The sequence below is a fragment of the Lepisma saccharinum genome, chromosome 2 (assembly GCF_977018435.1).
Source record: "Lepisma saccharinum chromosome 2, izLepSacc3.1, whole genome shotgun sequence".
NCBI classification, from domain to species: Eukaryota; Metazoa; Arthropoda; class Insecta; order Zygentoma; family Lepismatidae; genus Lepisma; species Lepisma saccharinum.
In genome coordinates, this window is record NC_139230.1 from 14,594,767 (window position 1) to 14,615,802 (window position 21,036).

At 37.1% G+C, this 21,036-nt stretch overlaps 1 protein-coding gene across 3 annotated transcripts in view; it reads left to right on the plus strand.

Annotated features, from left to right (window-relative positions):
• The window catches only part of LOC145983923 (phosphatidylinositol 3-kinase regulatory subunit alpha-like), a 521,211-nt gene that overhangs the window by 16,765 nt on the left and 483,410 nt on the right, over positions 1–21,036 (plus strand). For all 3 annotated transcript variants that reach the window (XM_083117077.1, XM_083117079.1, XM_083117078.1), the window contains one exon: positions 11,816–11,906. The gene's annotated coding sequence lies outside the window, so the exon portion shown is untranslated. The remainder of the gene's footprint in view (positions 1–11,815; positions 11,907–21,036) is intronic.

The following is a 21,036-nucleotide window of genomic DNA, read 5'->3' on the forward strand; positions in this document are numbered from 1 at the left end:
AAAACCCTTTTGTACTTCAGAATATTCAAAATAAATGTCTGATTATCATTTAGGTCACAAGAATGGACCTTCTGTAAGAATACAATACTAATAAAACTTAGTACAACTGTCAAAGTATGTGAAAATAACTTGCATGTTTTAACCTCTGTAGCTGCTGGCAAATATCGCTTGTGTATTACAACTGAATAATTGATTACTCAGAACACAATGTAAACGAAACCAACAATCACGCTCACTGGCATGGTTCTACGAGGTCCATTGTTACCATCAAGCCCAACTTCAGTGCTGCCAACAGTTTTCACACACTACCAGGAAATAAAATATAGCTTGGTAACTTTAGTTGCCGGTGAGCACTAATGGGTTAATATTACTAATTATTTTGGTAATTTATAATGATGATCTAACCTTTGGTCTGGTAAGAATGTATGGTATCAGTTATTATTATCTAGTACATACAAGCAAGTAAATCTGATGCATACATTTTCAGATGCCAGCCCAATTGCACAATAATTTTATCCTAAAATCCATGTTACGTAAGTAAAGAATACTATCCATTTCCCTTGTTTTAGCTGATGACCTGCTAGCACATTTTAATGAAAATCAATGAGCATACTGAAAAATAAGGAACCATTTTCTACAAAATTAAGATAATTCATTTTTAGTATCTGTACTCAATAAGTTAACATAATAATTGAATCACCTGAATCATAACTAATCATGCACTGCTCCAACTCCAATCCTTGTATGTTTCCGTTCACAGAAACTGGCACACTCGTTTGAGTTAAAGATTAGCTTCGGAGCCGATCGAGTGTGGCAGTACAGCCGAAGTAAAGGTTCGGGAAAACAGCACTCTGCAGTGTTGCTTACCACTAAAGATTTTCACCGTATGCAGGGAATTTTCTGACTTGCCAAGTGAAAAGAAACGACGGTTACAGGAAAGCCTTGCATTTTAATTATTAATGAAATCCAGTGTCCAATTTTAAAAGAGAATGGCAGGAAAAAATTCAGGAAAATATGTTCGAGATACTCAGTATCCCCATAACTAGGGAGACAAATTTATGGTAAATAAAAACTGAGGAGAGCAGTAAATAGAATGTTAGATCAGTGGTATATACCAGCGGTGGAAAAAAAATAATTGGCACACACTTTTTCATTATGAGAGGAAACAACATACAAAAGAGCTATAAATTGATAAACTACTTCATTTTTATATACTGTACACATACACAAGTACTTAGCTGTCCAACCAAAAAGAAAACATCAACATAAAATCACTTCATTTCTAGATTGCATATCTCAAGTGATTTATTCATTGTATGTATTTAAAGTATATCCTTGCTGTCCAACAAATAAAATAATCACTACTGCACATACACAAACACATGTTGAAAATCACATGATGATAAACAAAATTCATTCATGACTGAACACAAATGACACCATTGTTTCCCTTGATGTGCGGGAACAGACTAATCTTATCGCTGCTACAGCTAGCACGTTCAATGATACTGGAAGTTGAGTAGACATTCAGGGGAAGAAAGGAATGCAGCTTGACAGGGAGCGAAGTTTTCGAACTGAGATTATGTGCATGGGAAATCCCAATTTGCAGCATCTTCCTGATGTGAAATGTTCTTCAGCTGCAACTGGTAGGAAACTTTAGGCAAACATTTAGTTACAAATCGACAGTTTGCGCGCACAACCTCGATTACCGGGTTTTGCATGTTTTCTACTTAATTTGATGATATTTCATGGTTATTTCGCGAAAAAGCGTTCATTTCATGGAAAAGCACACATTTCGCATTACTTCGCAAATAAAACTCATGCATATTTCATCATTGGGGGTGTAGTTAATTGCATCTTTTTTTCACATTTCGCGTGCAAAAATTCAATGTCCCTACCCATAACTAATCAAAAAAAAAAAAAGAAAACCTGCCACAAGGAGGGTTTGAAATTAAAAAATGGAGAACATTAGAAAAATTGTAAATTCATTCTTATTGGAGGAAGGAGCGGCTGGCTACCAAAGGTAAGAGGGTTGAGAAAATGCTGAAAATAATTTAAATATCTAATTATCAATAAAATGAATTTAAGTTTGTTTTCTAAACATAACATCAATGATTTTCGTCCAATAATAGTGGTTGAAGATTATTTGTGTTTGTTTTTAATAAAAACACCTTCAATCAGGCAGACAGGAATGTCTTGACTTTACAATTTTAACAGTAAATTCCTCCTCTCATTCAGGAATTACTGATACAGAATCGAGGGTGCAACCAGTCTGTCAGTGTTGTGTGTGTGTGTGTGGAGCGGGGTGGGGGGTGAAATGAGGGAAGTGGCGAATGAATGACGGAAGACATTAATATTCACTTATTGATGTAACCCAAAGTTTCGAACTTTAATTCTGTGATTTTTCTTTCTTTTGGTGACGTAACAATGCAATAAAGAATAATATGTTTCAAACTCAAAGTTATGTCACACGCATAGTCCTTTCAATAATTATTTTCTCCTTGCCACACGAACAACAACAAAATATAAAGCTGTGACTCAGTGAAATATTTTCGTGATACCTGTTTGGCAGAAAAAGAAAGGAAACTTTGACCACACGGGGAATCGAACCTAGGATGTCAGCTTATGAAGCTGGCATTTTACCGACATGGACACAAGCCACGGTGTGAGAAAGCATGCTATTAGGGTGATTCTGAAGATTGCACTTTTACTTGCCCGGTTCCAAACTTTCAATATCCCTTCTCTCTAATTACATTAATTTGAAAGCATTATGCTTCATGGCGTAGTGTCTCTATGCTGTGCACACATTGCTCTTAGACTATAAGTTAATGTTGTGTGTGTATATTAATGAAGACGATAGAAGACGTGCTTTTGTGCAAGGTTAGTGTTTCCAACCCCTAATAATATTCATGCTCTAGCTTCTGTCAACATAGCAGATTCTGATATGTGGCGACGAATCTTATAAGTCAATGGCACATGCATAATTATATTTTTAAACTGACTATTTGACTAAGAAGAGTGATTTTTCAGGAAAGTATGATGACATTCATCCAGCCTGTACTGATTTTTGGAGCTCTATTATACTACTTTCGTGTTCAAATTACAAGCTAGAAAAGCAGTTTGCATACAAAAGAGAAAGTAACGAAAGTGATATCATTCGGGCCGTGATATTGCCTTGGATCGTTTATTATTTCCCACCCGTATCTTGAATGTCAAAATACGGAGAAACTAGTACTCACTTTTATCCTCGAAGCTGTTTATTCTTCTTTTTCAATTAATTTCAGTGTCCACTGGCACCATCCTCGTTGGAACTTGCTGTACTGTTGCTTGGCATGCGTCTTTTGTTCGTAGTTCTCTGGCTGCCGCTAGGTGCGCTGTTGTTAACTGTGCGTCTGGGTTTTTGTCGTCTGCTATTTCCTGGCGATAACTGTTGTAGTAGGGGAATCCAAGTGTGGTGAGCTTGCCTGTTATCGATGTTTAGTTCGTGCGGGAAGTGCATTATGGCATGCGTTTCCTTGATTTTGGTGTCTACGAGCATATGGGTAGTGTGTTTGACTCGAACCTTTTGAATTTTATGGCTATTTTATATGTTTAGCAAGACCAGTAGTGGGTTGGGCATTTTTCGCATCTGCTAGGTGCTGTTGGATTCTTTCATTGACAGATCTGATGGACCTGCAGATGTAATGAGCCTTGCATTCACACTCTGCATTGTATACACCTGGGTTATCAAGGGGGGAGAGGAAGTACCGTTTGTGTTTGTTCAGTTTATCAGCTACTTTGATGCCATATGGGAGAAGGGCTTTGGAAATGCGGTTGGAAGTGGTGGGATGGTAGGAGAAGGGGGGGAACCCCATTTTTTAAAAAAAGTATTTTCAGTGGATTTCCCCCCTTACCCCTTCCATATATACGCAGAAAGTGCATAAGTCTACATCTGTGATTCATTCTGTGTACAACGGTATATCTTTCATATCTCTAGGGCAGTGTTCTGCAACCGGTGTGCTGCGGCACACTAGTGTGCCGTCACAAGGTGAAAGGTGTGACGCGAACTTTTACCTACTATTGTAATATTGTAAGAAATTAATTGTCGATTTTAAGTAGGAAGGTGCTTGTTTATTCTTGCTGATAACTGTTATATTTTCATAGAAATTAAATGTAATTTATTTACTCAATATTGTTATAGTTTGCTCATCTTATATGTATTCTCGCCTGTAATATTGGACCGGTTTGATGGGTTACAGGCGGCAAGCTTTGTGTTCACCGCAAAGAAAGCCGCGTAAGACTTTTAGCAAGCCTTTTAGCGGCCCGCACCAATCATACAATAGAGCTATTCAAGCAAGTTCTTTGTTCGTAACACTGCATCTTTTGTGTACGGTGCGAATATTGGATTGCTACACCAGTCTTACTATTTTCTTTTTCGATATGGATAAGTTCCTTGTACGTAGTGGTCCATCCTCGACTGCAAGTAGTAAAACCATCGAGCCCGAAAAAAAGAAATAGAAAGTAGTTCACCGGCAATATAGTGATAACTATTTATCTTATGTTTTTTTTTGGTGTGGTGACAAATCATGCCCAATCCCTGAGTATGTTGTGTGTGGTGAAAAACTCAGTAATGCTGCTATGGTTCCCAGTAAATTAAAACAACATTTGTCAACAAAACATTCCTCTCTGTTAAGTAAAGATGTGAATTATTTTCGTCGGTTGTTGGAACAAAATAAAAAACAAGTGACGCTCATGACTACGTCGGTACGTGTTTCACAAAAAGTACAGGAAGCTAGCTATAAGGTAAAGCTTGGCCAAAAAACCACATACAATAGCAGAAACGTTGTTAATGCCCGTGTGTAAAGAAATGGTAAAAATAGTCCTGGGTTCAGAAGCTGCTACTGAAATTTCAAAAATTCCTCTCTCTGCTGACACAATCAGCCGCCGAGTTAGTGACATGTCCAGTGACATCAAAGACATTATGAAGGAGAAAATAAAGAGCAGTCGAAAGTTCTCACTTCAGATCGACGAGTCCACCGATATTGGCGGTCACGCACAACTTCTTTCCTACATAAGGTATGTAATTGCAAGTAATTTCTTTTTTTGCAAAGAACTACCCGAGCGAGCAACCGGTGAAGAAATATTTCGTACGACTAATGAATATGTGGTCCGTAATGAATTAACATGGGAGGACTGCGTTAGTGTTTGTACAGGCCGCTTCTATGACAGGCCGAGTGAAAGGATTCGTGGGTAAAGTACGCGAAGTAAATCCTAACTTACGAACCGACCATTGTCTCATTCACCGCGAAGCCATTGTTGCTAAGTCTTTGCCATCTCCTCTGAAAATTGTGATGGATGAAGTAGTAAAAGTCGTGAACTTCATCAAATCGCGGCCCCTAAATATGCAGCTTTTTAACGTTTTGTGTCAAGAAATGGGATCAGAGCACACTACACTTCTGCTACATACAGAAGTACGATGGTTATCTCGAGGTAAAGTGTTAACGCGAATGTTTGAACTTAAAGAGGAGGTACTTTCATTTTTGACTATTGAGGGGCATGAGTATGCGGATTTATTTGCAGATGATGAATGGGTATCTAAGTTGGCATATCTTTCCGATATTTTCGTACACTTGAATGAACTAAACAGAAAAATGCAAGGTAGAAATGAAAATATTCTGACTAGTATGGATAAGATTCAAGGATTTATTAATAAGTTGAACTTGTGGATACAGACAATTGAAAATGGATCGTGTGAGATGTTCCAAACTGTATGGCCACTTGCTGACGATAACAAGGTGTTGATGGACTTAATTAAAGAACATTTAGTACTCTTGCAGCAGACTTTCAAAAAATATTTTGGAGAGAGCGTTGAAGATTTTGACTGGGTTCGTGATCCATTCAGTGTGGATTCGAAATATCTTCCGAAAAATTTACGCTTACAAGAGGAACTGGCAGATTTGAAAGCAGACAGAACATTCAAATTAAAATTTTTCGAAGTGCCTTTGGATACATTTTGGTTGTCAATAAGCAGTGAATACCTGGCTATCTCCGAGATGTGTTGTTACCATTTTCAACTACTTATTTGTGTGAACTGGGCTTCTCGACGTTGACTGCAATTAAAACATCAAAGAGAGAGAGACTCAAATCCATCGATGAAAAAATGAGGCTTGCTTGGTCAACGATTCCGCCACGAATCAGCCGTCTGTGTGCAGCTAAGCAAGCTCAAGTATCACATTGAAGGTATGAGTAGAGTTATTTACTTTAAAATTCGTATTAGAAATGTGTATTTTCTACAGTGAATTAAAGTTAATAAATTTTTAATAAATGCATAAGTCTATTCATAAATTTATAATAATAATAATAATAACAATGGTAATAATAATAATTGATTACATAACGACGTAATATTTCGTAATTATATTAAGATTCATATGATTTTGAGGGGACAGACATTTTGGTGTGCCATGTTGAGTCTAGGCCCATCTGGGGTGTGCCGTGAGTAAAAAAAGGTTGCGAACACTGCTCTAGGGCATTTAGTTTCTGAGCTATAGTCATTTCAAGGTACCGCTGCATTTTGAAGCTTGAATCAGTGGCATCCCGACCATTACTTTTGGGGGTACAACTCAAGTTACATTGGTCATACGACAATGAAGCAAATATTTTTCTGTTTCTTACATGCCAGCGATAATTTCTATGTGCATTTTGAACTTTTCATATCCTTTTTTTCGGGGGGGGGGGGCAGGGGAGGGGTCGAAACCCCATTTTAAAAAAAGTATTTTCAGGGGATTTCCCCCCTTTCCCCCTCCATATATACGCCGAATGTGCATAAATTATATATCGTCTGAATCTATGATTCATTCTGCGTACAACGGTACATCTTTCATATCTCTAGGGCATTTAGTTTCTGAGCTATAGTCATTTCAAGGTACCACTGCATTTTGAAGCTTGAATCAGTGGCATGCCGACCATTCCTTTTGGGAGTACAACTCAAGTTACATTAGTCATATGATAATAATGCAAATATTTTTGTGTTCCTTACATGTCAGCGATCATTTCCATGTGCATGTCGACACTGTAATGTACTTTTTTCTTGGGGGAGGGTGGGGAAACCAATTTTTTTTTCCCGAAACTTTGGAATTTTGAGAGTTAGCCTCCTCCCCCCGCCACATATATGCCAAATTTGCATAAATTTCATTTAGTCAATCTCTGGTTCATTCCGCGTACAACGGTATGTCACTCATCTCTCTAGGGCAATTAGTTTCCAATCTACACTCATTTAATTGAAACTCTGCATTTTGCTCAAAATCGGCTCAGGACCAAGAGGCTTACTTGTGAAAATGGCCTTGGGACTCAAAAGGTTAATAATTAAAATGCAAGGCTTTCCTGTGACCGTTTCTTTCAGTCGGCAAGTCAGAAATTTCCCTGCATTCGGTGAAAATCTTTAGTGGTAAGCAACACTGAAGAGTGCTGTTTTCCCGAACCTTTACTTCGGCTGTACTGACACACTTGATCGGCAACGAAGCTGATCTTTAACTCAAACGAGTGTGCCAGTTTCTGTGAACAGAAGTGTACATATTCCATGGATATTTTTTAAAAAATTGAGGCGCACATGTATTTCATGTAATAAACAAACCTGTTAGAAATATTGCAGGACTTTCTTGAATGATATAGCCAGACCCTGTGGCAGAGTGGTTAGCACATCATGCTACCATGCCAAGGGTCCCAGGTTCGAATCCTGCTCAGGCTTTGTTGTTTGTGAATGCCCATTCATCATTTCATCACTCATCCCCATCTTCGCAAATTAGCCAAGAGGCACAAAACATGAAGTAAAATAAACTAAATCAATCAAAATGTGTAACGCCCTTCCTTGCCCGGGAAAACAAATGCTACCACTACCTAGATAGAGGCAGCAAAATCTCCCTCGGACAAGCGAAATAGCGTTACGGTCCAGGTTAAGGTCGTGTGTAGGAACCGGTGACCGACAGTGCATAGTGATAAGCCATATCGAATAAAAACAAAGACATATGTAATTTCAAATAACCACCTCTTTACCTGTAGCCGGGAAGCGGCTAGCTGCATACCTGAAAATCACGGGTAGCGACATGCGTACGAAATGATATAGCCCAAAATTAACATGAAAATAAAAAGTATATTCTATTCATAACCAACAAAAATCAGTTTACTACATCTCCCCCTCTTTCACGTTCTGACATTCATTCACACATTCAGTTCTCACGGGGTCATCGACACAAAGAATGATACATGACATGTACAGGTTTTATGACGATAAGCCTTAATGATTGCATTCATATTTAAATTTACCTTAATTTTTATCTAACCAGGTCATTTGTGATTTTTCTCCAGTGCTACTCAAATCCTAGCCAGCCCTTACTTAAGTTCACCTTTTAAAAAGAAACTAGTCGGCGCGGTGACAATGCATTATTTAACCAGCATAAACAAAGGCATCTCAACGGCAATTACATTCACGTGGGCGGACGTTTTCCTTTTACAAGACCTCACGTGGTTCAAACATAACAAATAACCTCCGTTGAGTGACGCAAACATATACTCTCTAGCAGGCGGGACTTAAACACTTCGCCGCGACGAGCAATTCATGTTACCAGGCAAATACTTTTACTAAATAATCACACATGCTGCCTGACATAGCTAGCACTGACACATAAAAAATTAACACCTCAAGTAGATTAAACAATTAAGTGGGCGGCGCTTTACTCTAATAGTACGCACTTTAAACGAATACAAAGGAGCACAAACAACAATAAATTTAAGACCATTAAAAAAATATCACAAGGAATAAGAAAAATTGACCTGAGACGAATAAATTACAAATGACAAGCGCGACGGGAGTTTGATATAAAATTTCGAGTTGAGTGGGCATTTTCAAAATGTTGACGAATTTCAAGGGCGTTCTCTAAATCAATCGGGCCGTCACGTGCTGACAATCACACAGATGAATACATTACCAACTCTCAGCTTCCGAGGTGCATCCTGGCATCGTTATGGGCGATTGAAAAACACATAGTATTCACACCGAAGGTTTCCTTGGTCGCGACGATGAAGATGCGAAAAGTGTTCATACTTCTGGTTCCTCGGTTTCTCTTCCCCTCGGGATCGGTGGTCTGGACGTCGGGACGTCAACGTGGCGGATGGTAGGCATCATCGGCGTATCAATAGGGGGCGTTCGACCTCTCTCTCTCTCTCTCTCTCTCTCTCTCTCTCTCTCTCTCTCTCTCTCTCTCCATGGCGGCGGATAGGCATCATCGGCGTGGCTCGTCGTTCCTCTCTCTCTCTCCGTGGCGTATGGTAGGCATCATCGGCGTGTTTCGTCGTTCCTCTCTCTCTTCGTGGCATATGGTAGGCATCATCGGCGTAGTCTCTTCTGACATCGGGCGAATCGACGTAACGCCCTCATCTCTCTTCTTCCTCTAGCCCGCCATAGTTTCCGGTGTTCCTCGTTTCTCAAAAAAATTATAAACGGCGTAAGGCAATCACAAAAAACACGGTCTCGCTTCAACTGCTCCCAGCGGTTGAGGTAGGCGCACTCGTGTAGACTTACTGTCTATCACACACACTGGTGTTCGTAAAACACAACAAAGTCCACTGTACACGCAGAGGTAGCTCGGAGGTGCTCTCGTTACAAGAATCGCGGCAAAACTGTACACGGGGAGGTAGCACGGAGCTGCTCTCGCTACAAGGATCGCGGTAAGACTGTGTGTCAAAAAACCATGTCCTTCGTTTTATTTAGATTTTGAAAAGAGACGCTAGGCGTTCGTTGAAGTGACGCTTCCGAAGAGGTCATTTCACTTTGCTCTATTGTCTCCCAAGTGGGACGAGCCATGCTCGAAGTTGAGTTTGTGCGGATTAAGCCTCAGCCTCGCTGTCGCCCATAGCTCAATTGCAACCGGTGTCCACAAACTGATCAATTACAACCGATTTGACCTGGCATCCATAATTGTTGCTTGATCGCGACGAAACTCCACACATCCGTCCTTGCACACATGCCACTGCGCTGGTATAAGTTTCACGTGAATCTGACCGCTGGAAACAGAGATATTTAAATGTTTGTCATTACGGTCGAATTTCCTAAGCTTTAGACGCATAACGTGACCCTTCAGGTGCTCACCCTTAAGACACGTGAACGTCTCGTTCCTCCCGTCGGCTTGGCAAAAATCAAATATGTATTCTTACAACTTAAAACTCTCAACGCTTTGAATCAACACATTTTTTACCGCTATGGACAATAATAATAATAATAATGACGTCGGTAAATCTGACTGTCACAAATCAATCTTGTATGATATAACGTTCTGTACAAGTTTACAAAACATACTTAAAATCCACTTTGCGCAACAAACCACAGAATATTCATTTTCACTGGAAAGATGTTTTATGCTGGCTGATACAGGATTTGAACTGAGAATTTTTATGTACACTACACTTCTGGAGCCCAAATCCCATACCATGCCCTGCTTTAATAATCTTCGAGTGTGGATCCCAGGGAAACCAGAATGAACTTGGATCCTAAGAAAAATTACAAATATAGTTTATCTATGCGAACAAATGTTCTTGGGTTATCAGCCAGGTTATATCGGTGTTAGCTTCCAACATTTTGAGTTAGCTTCCAACACATTAATTGCTCTCATCATTAGTGAATGTAAAAATGGAGACCTGTGAAGGGTTAAATATGTGGATATAATGGGATGGAGCTTGGACGCTGTTGAGATTGGTGCTTTCCCGTGAAATTGGTATGGCTTCTTTTATTTGTTGGTCCCAGTAACTGGCACATTTACCTATTATTTTGGTGTTGGCAAATAAAATCCTGTGTCCCTCCGTGATGCTATGTTCTGCTTGTCCTGACTTTTCTGGTTGGAATAACCTGATGTTGCATTGATATTCACTATGTCACTGCTCAATGGTGCATCCTGTTTACTCTCTATAATAGGTGTCCCACACTCACATGGTATACTCCTGGAATGTGGAGTTCCGGGTCATATTTGACTGAACAGAGTACGGCTTGGTTTTCAGTGGCGACCTATGAATGGTCTTCATGCCATGCCTAACAAGAATTCTGCTCAACTTCCTGGAGGTGTATCCTACATTTGGTAAAACTGTTGTAGTGGGGTGTTCCTGTCCTGTGTTACTTCAAGTAGAGGGGCCGTCCGGTGTAGAATCTGTCCTTGTAAGGCTCATCCCCATGCTTGGCTGCTCTGGTTTGTGAAGAATTGGCTCTTCTAAGGGCCACACTGTTATCCATGGTAGGTCTCTGCTTACGTATGGTAATGAATACATAATCATAACAACAAGCTCTAATGTTTATATATGTGTGTGTGTGCGTGTGTGTGTGTGTGTGCACATGTGCATGTACATGCACGTGCTTTGTGGCAAGTTTGAAAAGAACATGCCTGGAAAGTTCTCACCCGTATAGGCTAATACATGAGGAGGCCTCCGTCCACTAAAGGTTACTGCTAATCTTAACCTTCTCCTCTTGGTGATGGCAACTGTGATCTTTCCACCATCTTTTCTTCTACCACTGAAGATGCAGCGTGCAGCCACGAAAATTAAAATTTTTCCTGCCGGGCCCTGTGACTGAGTGGTTAGCACATCGCGCTACAATGCCAAAGGTCCCGGGTTCGAATCCCACTCGGGCTTGGTTGTTTGTGAATGTCCATTCATAAATTTCATCACTCATCCCCATCTTCGCAAATTAGCCAAGAGGCACAAAATGCGAAGTAAAATAAACTAAATCGATCAATCAATCAATCAAATTTTTTCTATGTCTGGTGTGTTTCCTATTTACTTTTTATTTGTTTTGCAGGAAATTGATATTTGTTGAATTAGAAAGACTGTGAGGTGTTTGCCTTCAAGAAGTGCAGAAAAGCTGATGTGAACTTCCAAGGACCATGAAGGTATGTAATAGTGATTCTTTTATACCTAACTAAATTGAATTGACTTTGAACATCCTTGTTAACATAAATATAGTTGGTAGGGATGGACGAAAATTAAATTTTCGCCAAAACTGATGAAATTCCTATGTAAAATTTACCAATACCGATCCGATGTAAAGTTCCAAATGGTCCTTGAAGAACCTCCATCTAAGACTTTCTACTTGACATTAAACACTTCAGAAATGTGTATATCTCATTGCTCGAACAGTGTGCTTGACGAAAATGTGAGATGTGTTGTGTAGGGGTATCATGTTCTCTTGCTGAATGGAAGGTCATGGGTTCAAACATCCTTCTTCACAAAACTTTTTCGGAAAGTGAACTTTCGATGAGAATTCTTATCTACATTTCTTGGAAATTTCCTTGGATGTACATGCAGTTTATGTTCACCATTTCCGGAAGATATTTGAATTATTGTAAGCAAGATGCAACGTAGAATACGAAGAGACATTTGAAGGAAATTCTGAGGTGTGTAGTTTTGAATGTTGAATATCGGAAAAAAATAAATGGTTGCATCATGGTTCGCAGTGAAGAGCACTACATCTTGTTTGTATTTATTTGTATTGTTGTTTTATGTCCCATTTATACACAGATAGGCTAATCGAGACTTGATTTACAGTTTAAACTGAAATCTGAACCACTGTGCCTCCACTGGGTATCGAAACTGGAACCCCTTGATTACAACTTCCTGTTTAAGAACAGATATTTATGACATACAGAACCAATCCTTGTTCCGAAGGTATGGATCCAGATTGCCGACTTCCCTTACCCATATTAGTCTATAAGTTCTTAATGTGTGTTAACATAACTTATGACAGCTGAATGAAAAAAAAAGGTCTTGCATAAAATCATATCAATCACTAATATCGTTGAACCTATGATGAGTACTGCACCATAGAAAAATCAAAGAAGGCTGAGCAAAAGGATATATCGAGGAATGCACAGTGATTTAATATAATCTTATGTTATACTATTATACTTAAATGACAAGAAAAAGGAAAAAGAAACAAAGGAGGGTGGGATTCAAACCTACAATGTTTCATTCGTGATGAAAATGTATAACGGGGAAACCACTTAACCAACTGCTCCATAAGATTACTAACGAAATGCTTTGTAAAACACTTTGATCTCTGTGGAAACAAACATGTTGCTGGAGATCAGAACAATTTACACTAAAGTTGAAGGAAAAGATGAACTTTGCAGAATCATCTGGTATTATGCAAGTTATCTTAACTGAAATTTTGCCTGAATTTGTGAGAAATTTTCCTCTTTGCATTAAAATGTGACAGCAATTTTCTCCAGATGGAGGAGAACCAGTTCAGTGTTTCAACCTACACATGGATTCTCCTACATTAAATTTTAAATACCCATTCTCAGATGTAAAGTCTCATCAAAACATATCAGCGAGACTCCATTCTCACCATCGAATGGGGTATGTACATACATAAGTTGTACTTAACGCTTACTAATTGCTCCTTGAACATAAGAATTACCATGATTGTAGTCCTACTATTGAATGGTAATATTGAAGTTTTAAGGTCGGCTCACAATATTTTAGACAGATTTAATTCGCAATTTAATTAGGTATATTTTGCTGTGATTTTTAATTGCTCATTTAATAGAGTAATACCCAATCTCAGATGTAAAGTCTCATCACAACATATCAGAGAGACTCCATTCTCATCATCGAATGGGATATGTGCATACATAATTCTTATTTACTCTTTATTAATTATTCCCTGAACATATGTACATAGTACCATGATGGTATTGTTATTACTAAATGATAACATTTAATATTGGCTGTACTATTAGAATTTGATTTTGTATGCTATTTAATTAGGTTTATTTTGTTGTGGTTGTCCATTGCACATTTCATAGAGCATCACTCATTCTCAGATGTAAAGTCTCATCATAACATATCAGCGAGACTCCTTTCTCATCATCGAACATGAGGTTGGGATTTGAACCCGCGACCTTTCACTCTTGATGAAAAATAATGATAGCAGTGTCTAACCAACTGCTCTACGTTAACTTCACGATGTTATGCCCTTAAAAAGATGTTGACGTTTATGAAGACACCCATCCTCCTGTGTTCCAAACACATTTTCTCGACAAGTCATTAAAATTATAACTTTTTGAGAACTGTTCTACATTATGCAAGGTATTGTAAATAAAATGTCACATAAGCACCTTACAAATTTGCTTCTTTCTGCTCAAACTTGATGGCGATATCCTCCAGGTGGAGAAAAAATGTATTCAGTGTTTCAAACCCCTCTAATTCCAAGTCGAGCAAGCAGAATTGTAAAAATTCCTCAAGGTTCTTTTTCCAATTTATTATTTCTGTTTGATCGTGTATTATGTATAATAGTGGTTTATAGTTTCTAAGTTCATGGAAAGTGCAAAATTGAAAACTTCTCACCGCAGAGTTTTTAGTCTAGTGGAAGGACCTACTCAAAGTTGACTACTCTTGCCTGGAGCCGAAGTGCAATGTTACTAAGTTTACGAATTGGGGGAGGTCAAATAAGATGTTGTGAAGAGTACATACATAATTTGTACTTATTGTTTACTAATTGCTCCTTGAACATACAAATTACAGTGATTGTAGTCATACTATTTAATGGTAATATTGAATTTTTAAGGTTGGTTCATAATATTTTTCATATATGTCATTCGCTATTAAATTAGGTACATCTTGCTGTGATCTTTAATTGCCATACCCATTCTCAGATGTAAAGTCTCATCATAACGTACAAAAGTATCTGTACTCGCATCACCGAACAGGGTATGTGCTTGGCTCATGGTATTAGAAATGGATTGTTTTATGTTATTTAATTAGGTGTATTTTGTTGTGATTTGTAATTGCTCATTTAAAAGAACAACACCCATTCTCAGATGTGAAGTGTCATCATAACATATCAGCGAGACTCCATTCTCATTATCGAACGGGGTATGTACTTTGCTCATGGTATTAGAAATAGATTATTTTATGTTATTTTATTAGGTCTATATTCTCATGATATGTAATTGCACATTTAATAGAGCAACTCCCATTCTCAGATGTAAAGTCTCATCATAACATATCAGCGAGACTCCATTCTCATCATCGAATGGGGTATGTGCTTGTCTCATACTATTAGAAATAGATTATTTTATGTTATTTTATTAGGTCTATCTTGTTGTGATATGTAATTTCTCATTTAATAGTGCAACACACATTCTCAGATGTAAAGTCTCATCATAACATATCAGCGAGACTCCATTCTCATCATCATACGGGGTATGTGCTTGGCTCATATTATTAGAAATGGATTGTTTTATGTTATTTAATTTGGTGTATTTTGTTGTGATTTGTAATTGCTCATTTAATAAAGCAAGACCCATTCTCAACTGTAAAGTCTCATCATAACATATCAGCGAGACTCCATTCTCGTCTTAGAATGGGGTGTGTGCTTGGATCATAGTATTAGAAATATACTATTGTATGCTATGTAATTTGGTGTATTTTGTTGTAATTTTTCAATTGCTCATTTAATATAGCAACACCCATTCTCAGATGTAAAGTCTCATCATAACATATCAGCGAGACTCCATTCTCATCATCGAATGGTGTATGTGCTTGGCTCATGGTATTAGAAATGGATTGTTTTATGTTATTTAATTAGGTGTATTTCGTTGTGATTTGTAATTGCTCATTTAATGGAGCAGCACCCATTCTCAGATGTAAAGTCTCATCATAACATATCAGCGAGACTCCATTCTCATCATTGAATGGTGTATGTGCTTGGCTCATGGTATTAGAAATGGATTGTTTTATGTTATTTAATTAGGTGTATTTTGTTGTGATTTGTAATTGCTCATTTAATAGAGCAACACCCATTCTCAGATGTAAAGTCTCATCATAACATATCAGTGAGACTAAATTCTCATCATCGAACGGGGTATGTGCTTGGCTCATAGTATCAGAAATAGATTCTCTTATGTTATTTTATTAGGTCTATTTTGTTGTGATTTGTAATTGCTCATTTAATGGAGCAACACCCATTCTCAGATGTAAAGTCTCATCATAACATATCAGCGAGACTCCATTCTCCTCATCGAATGGGGTCTGTGCTTGGCTCATAGTATCAGAAATAGAATCTTTTATGTTATTTTATTAGGTCTATCTTGTTATGATTTGTAATTGCACATTTAACACAATATATGAACAATAACTAGAAAAAAAAAAATTAACCTTAAAAACTGGGAATCTGCAACTTCTAAGGGGAAATATGCGCAGAAGGGATGTCCCTGCACTGTGCATCAGATTAATTTTTTAAATATTCTAATATCAACTGTCTCTGTTCAGCAAAAAAATGTGAGGTTGGGATTTGAACCCGCGACCTTTCACTCTTGATGAAAAATAATGATAGCACTGTCTAACCAACTGCTCTACGTTAACTTCTCGACGTTATCCTCTTAAAAACAAGTTGACGTTTATGAAGACACCCACCTTCCTGTGTTCCAAACACATTTTCTCGACAAGTCATTAAAATTATAACTTTTTGAGAACTGTTCTATATTATGCAAGGTATTGTAAATAAAATGTCACATAAACTCCTTACAAATTTGGTTCTTTCTGCTCTAACTTGATGGCGATATCCTCCAGGTTGAGAAAAACTGTATTCAGTGTTTCAAACCCCTCTAATTTCAAGTCGAGCTTGCAGAATTTTAAAAATTCACAAGGTTCTTTTTCCAATTTATTATTTCTGTTTGATTGTGTATTATGTATAATAGCGGTTTATAGTCTCTAAGTTCATGGAAAGTGCAAAATTGAAAACTTCTCACTGCAGTGTTTTTTGTCTAGTGGAAGGACCTACTCAAAGTTGACTACTCTTGCGAGTGCAATGTTGCTAAGTTTACGAATTCGGGACTTAAAATTCTTTCGGGGCGGTCAAATAAGATGTTATGAAGAGTACATACGTAATTTGTACTTATTGTTTACTAATTGCTCCTTGAACATACAAATTACCGTGATTTTAGTGGTACTATTTAATGGTAATATTGAATTTTTAAGTTTGGCTCATAATATTTTGGATATATTTCATTCGCTATTTAATTAGGTATATCTTGCTGTGATCTTTAATTGCCATACCTATTCTCAGATGTAGTGTCTCATCATAACATATCAGCGTATCTGTACTCGCATCATCGAACAGGGTATGTGCTTGGCTCATGGTATTAGAAATAGATGGTTTTATGTTATTTTATCAGGTATATCTTGTTATGATTTGTAATTGCACATTTAATAGAGCAACTCCCATTCTCAGATGTAAAGTCTCATCATAACATATCAGCGAGACTCCATTCTCATCATCGAACGGGGTATGTGCTTGGCTCATGGTATTAGAAATGGATTTTTATGTTATTTAATTAGGTGTATTTAATTGTGATTTGTAAGTGCTCATTTAATAGAGCAACACACATTCTCAGATGTAAAGTCTCATCATAACATATCAGCGAGACTCCATTCTCATCATCGAACTGGGTATGTGCTTGGCTCATAGTATTAGAAATATACTATTTTATGTTATTTAATGAGGTGTATTTTGTTGTGATTTTTAATTGCTCATTTAATATAGCAACACCCATTCTCAGATGTAAAGTCTAATCATAACATATCAGTGTATTTGTACTAGCATCATCGAACAGGGTATGTGCTTGGCTCATGGTATTAGAAATGGATTGTTTTATGTTATTTCGTGTGGTGTATTTTGTTGTGATTTGTAATTGGTCATTTAATAGAGCGACACCCATTCTCAGATGTAAAGTCTCATCATAACATATCAGCGAGACTCCATTCTCATCATCGAAAGGGGTATGTGCTTGGCTCATAGTATTAGAAATATATTGTTTCATGTTATTTAATGAGGTGTATTTTGTTGTGATTTGTAATTGCTAATTTAATAGAGCAACTCCCAATCTCAGATGTAAAGTCTCATCATAACATATCAGCGAGACTCCATTCTCATCATGGAATCGGGTATGTACTTCTCGCAACATCTTAATATACCATCCTGTAAACATTCAAAGTCCTGAATTTGTAAATTTGGCAACATTGCGCTTCAGAGTCCACAAATAGTATCCAACTTAGCAACAGTTTTTCTTTCTAAACGAAAACGCTCTTGTGAATTTGTTTCATTCTTTACATTCCATGAAGTTAGAAATCCTAAACCAGTAATATAATAAGCAATTAAACAATAATCGTAACTTCGAAATAGAAATGTTGATATTTTCTTTAAGAGGATTCGTTCTGAAATAGAAAATAGGAGAATTTATGTGTATTTGGAAACACTGAACTGAACTCATTCTGCACCACCTGGAGAGAATTGAAATCACATATCAATGCAATGAAGCAAATTTCTCTCGATTATTAGCAAAATTACAGTAAAGATAAATTGCACAATACCGGACGATTCTACAAATTGTGTCTTTTCCCTGATGTGTGGCGAAACGTAGTTCAGAACTCCGGCAAAATGTTCTTTCAACTGAGATCAACTTGTCTTACAGAGTTTCACGTTAGTAATCTCCTTTGATTAGTTGGTTAAATGGTTATCTCGTTTTGCTCTTTTGTCAGGAACGTCATAGGTTCAAAACTCACCCACTCCTGATTTATTTTTTTATTGTTATTTACCATGTACGAAGTGTTGTAATAATGTAATATAAGATTATATTAAATCACTGTAAATATTTATGCGATGCATACCTCGGTAATGTTTCCACTCATCTTCTTGAAGATGGTGGTGAGGGGATTGACAAGAGTCATTATGAACGTACGGACATAAAATTACCAATCTTAGCAATTTGAACTCATTAAAGTCTCTCCTTCGTTACAGTAATGCACTACATCACTACTTAACATAACTGTATATGTTCTTTTTAATACGTATATCGAAATCAAATAATCAATATTTTATGTGTCAGTAAAGAGCAAACAATACATAACTTAAATAACACTTCATTTTGCATCCTGAATACATATATGTGACTTGTGAATTAATCATGATGTGTGTGTGTTAACACAACATATGAACAATAACTAGAAAAAAGTTTTAACCTTAAAAACTAGGAATCTGCAACTTCTAAGGGGAAATATGCGCAGAGGAGATGTCTGTCAAGTGTGCATCAGATTAATTTTTTAAATATTCTAATATCAACTGTCTCTGTTCAGCAAAAAATGTGAGGTTGGGATTTGAACCCGCTACCTTTCACTCTTGATGAAAAATAATGATAGCACTGTCTAACCAACTGCTCTACGTTAACTTCATGACGTTATGCCCTTAAAAACATGTTGACGTTTATGAAGACACCCACCTTCCTGTGTTCCAAACACATTTTCTCGACAAGTCATTAAAATTATAAGTTTTTGAGAACTGTTCTATATTATGCAAGGTATGGTAAAAAAAATTTCGCATAAACTCCTTACAAATTTGGTTCTTTCTGCTCGAACTTGATGGCAATATCCTCCAGGTGGAGAAAAACTGTATTCAGTGTTTCAAACCCCTCTAATTTCAAGTCGAGCTAGCAGAATTTTAAAAATTCCTCAAGGTTCTTTTTCCAATTTATTAATTCTGTTTGATTGTGTATTATGTATAATAGCGGTTTATAGTTTCTAAGTTCATGGAAAGTGCGAAATTGAAAACTTCTCACTGCAGTGTTTTTTTGTCTAGTGGAAGGACCTACTCAAAGTTGGCTACTCTTGCCTGGAGCCGAAGTGCAATGTTGCTAAGTTTACAATTTCGGGACTTAAAATTCTTTCGGGTGGTCAAATAAGATGTTGTGAAGAGTACATACGTAATTTGTACTCATTGTTTACTAATTGATTCTTGAACATACAAATTACCGTGATTGTAGTCATATTGAATTTTTAAGGTTGGCTCATAATATTTTGGATATATTTCATTCGCTATTTAATTAAGTATATCTTGCTGAGATCTTTAATTGCCATACCCATTCTCAGATGTAAAGTCTCATCATAACATATCAACGTATCTGTACTCGCATCATCGAACAGGGTATGTGCTTGGCTCATGGTATTAAAAATTGATTGTTTTATGTTATTTAATGAGGTGTATTTTGTTGTGATTTGTAATTGCTCATTTAATTGAGCAAGACCCATTCTCAGATGTAAAGTCTCATCATAACATATCAGCGAGACTCCATTCTCATCATCGAATGGGGTATGTGCTTGGCTCATAGTATTAGAAATAGATTATTTTATGTTATTTTATTAGGTCTATCTTGTTAAGATTTGTAATTGCACATTTAATAGAGCAACTGCCATTTTCAGATGTAAAGTCTCATCATAACGTATCAGCGAGACTCCATTCTCATCATGGAATGGGGTATGTACTTTTCGCAACATCTTAATATACCATCCTGTAAACATTCAAAGTCCTGAATTTGTAAATTTGGCAACATAGCGCTTCAGATTCCACAAATAGTATCCAACTTAGCAACAGTTTTTCTTTCTAAACGAAAACGCTCTTGTGAATTTGTTTCACTCTTTACATTCCATGAAGTTAGAAATCCTAAACCAGTAATATAATAAGCAATTAAACAAAAATCGTGACTTAAAAATAGAAATGTTATTATTTTCTTTAAGAGGATTCGTTCTGAAATAGAAAATAGGGGAATTTATGTGTAGTTTGAAACACTGAACTGAACTCATTCTGCACCACCTGGAGAGAATTGAAATCACATATCAATGCAATGAAGCAAATTTCTCTCGATTATTAGCAAAATTACAGTAAAGATAAATTGCACAATACCGGACGATTCTACAAATTGTGTCTTTTCCCTGATGTGTGGCGAAACGTAGTTCAGAACTCCGGCAAAATGTTCTTTCAACTGAGATCAACTTGTCTTACAGAGTTTCACGTTAGTAATCTCCATTGATAAGTTGGTTAAATGGTTATCTCGTTTTGCTTTTTTGTCAAGAACGTCATAGGTTCAATTCTCACCCACTCCTGATTCTTTTTTTTTTATTGTTATTTACCTTGTACGAAGTGTTGTAATAATGTAATATAAGATTATATTAAATCACCGTAAATAT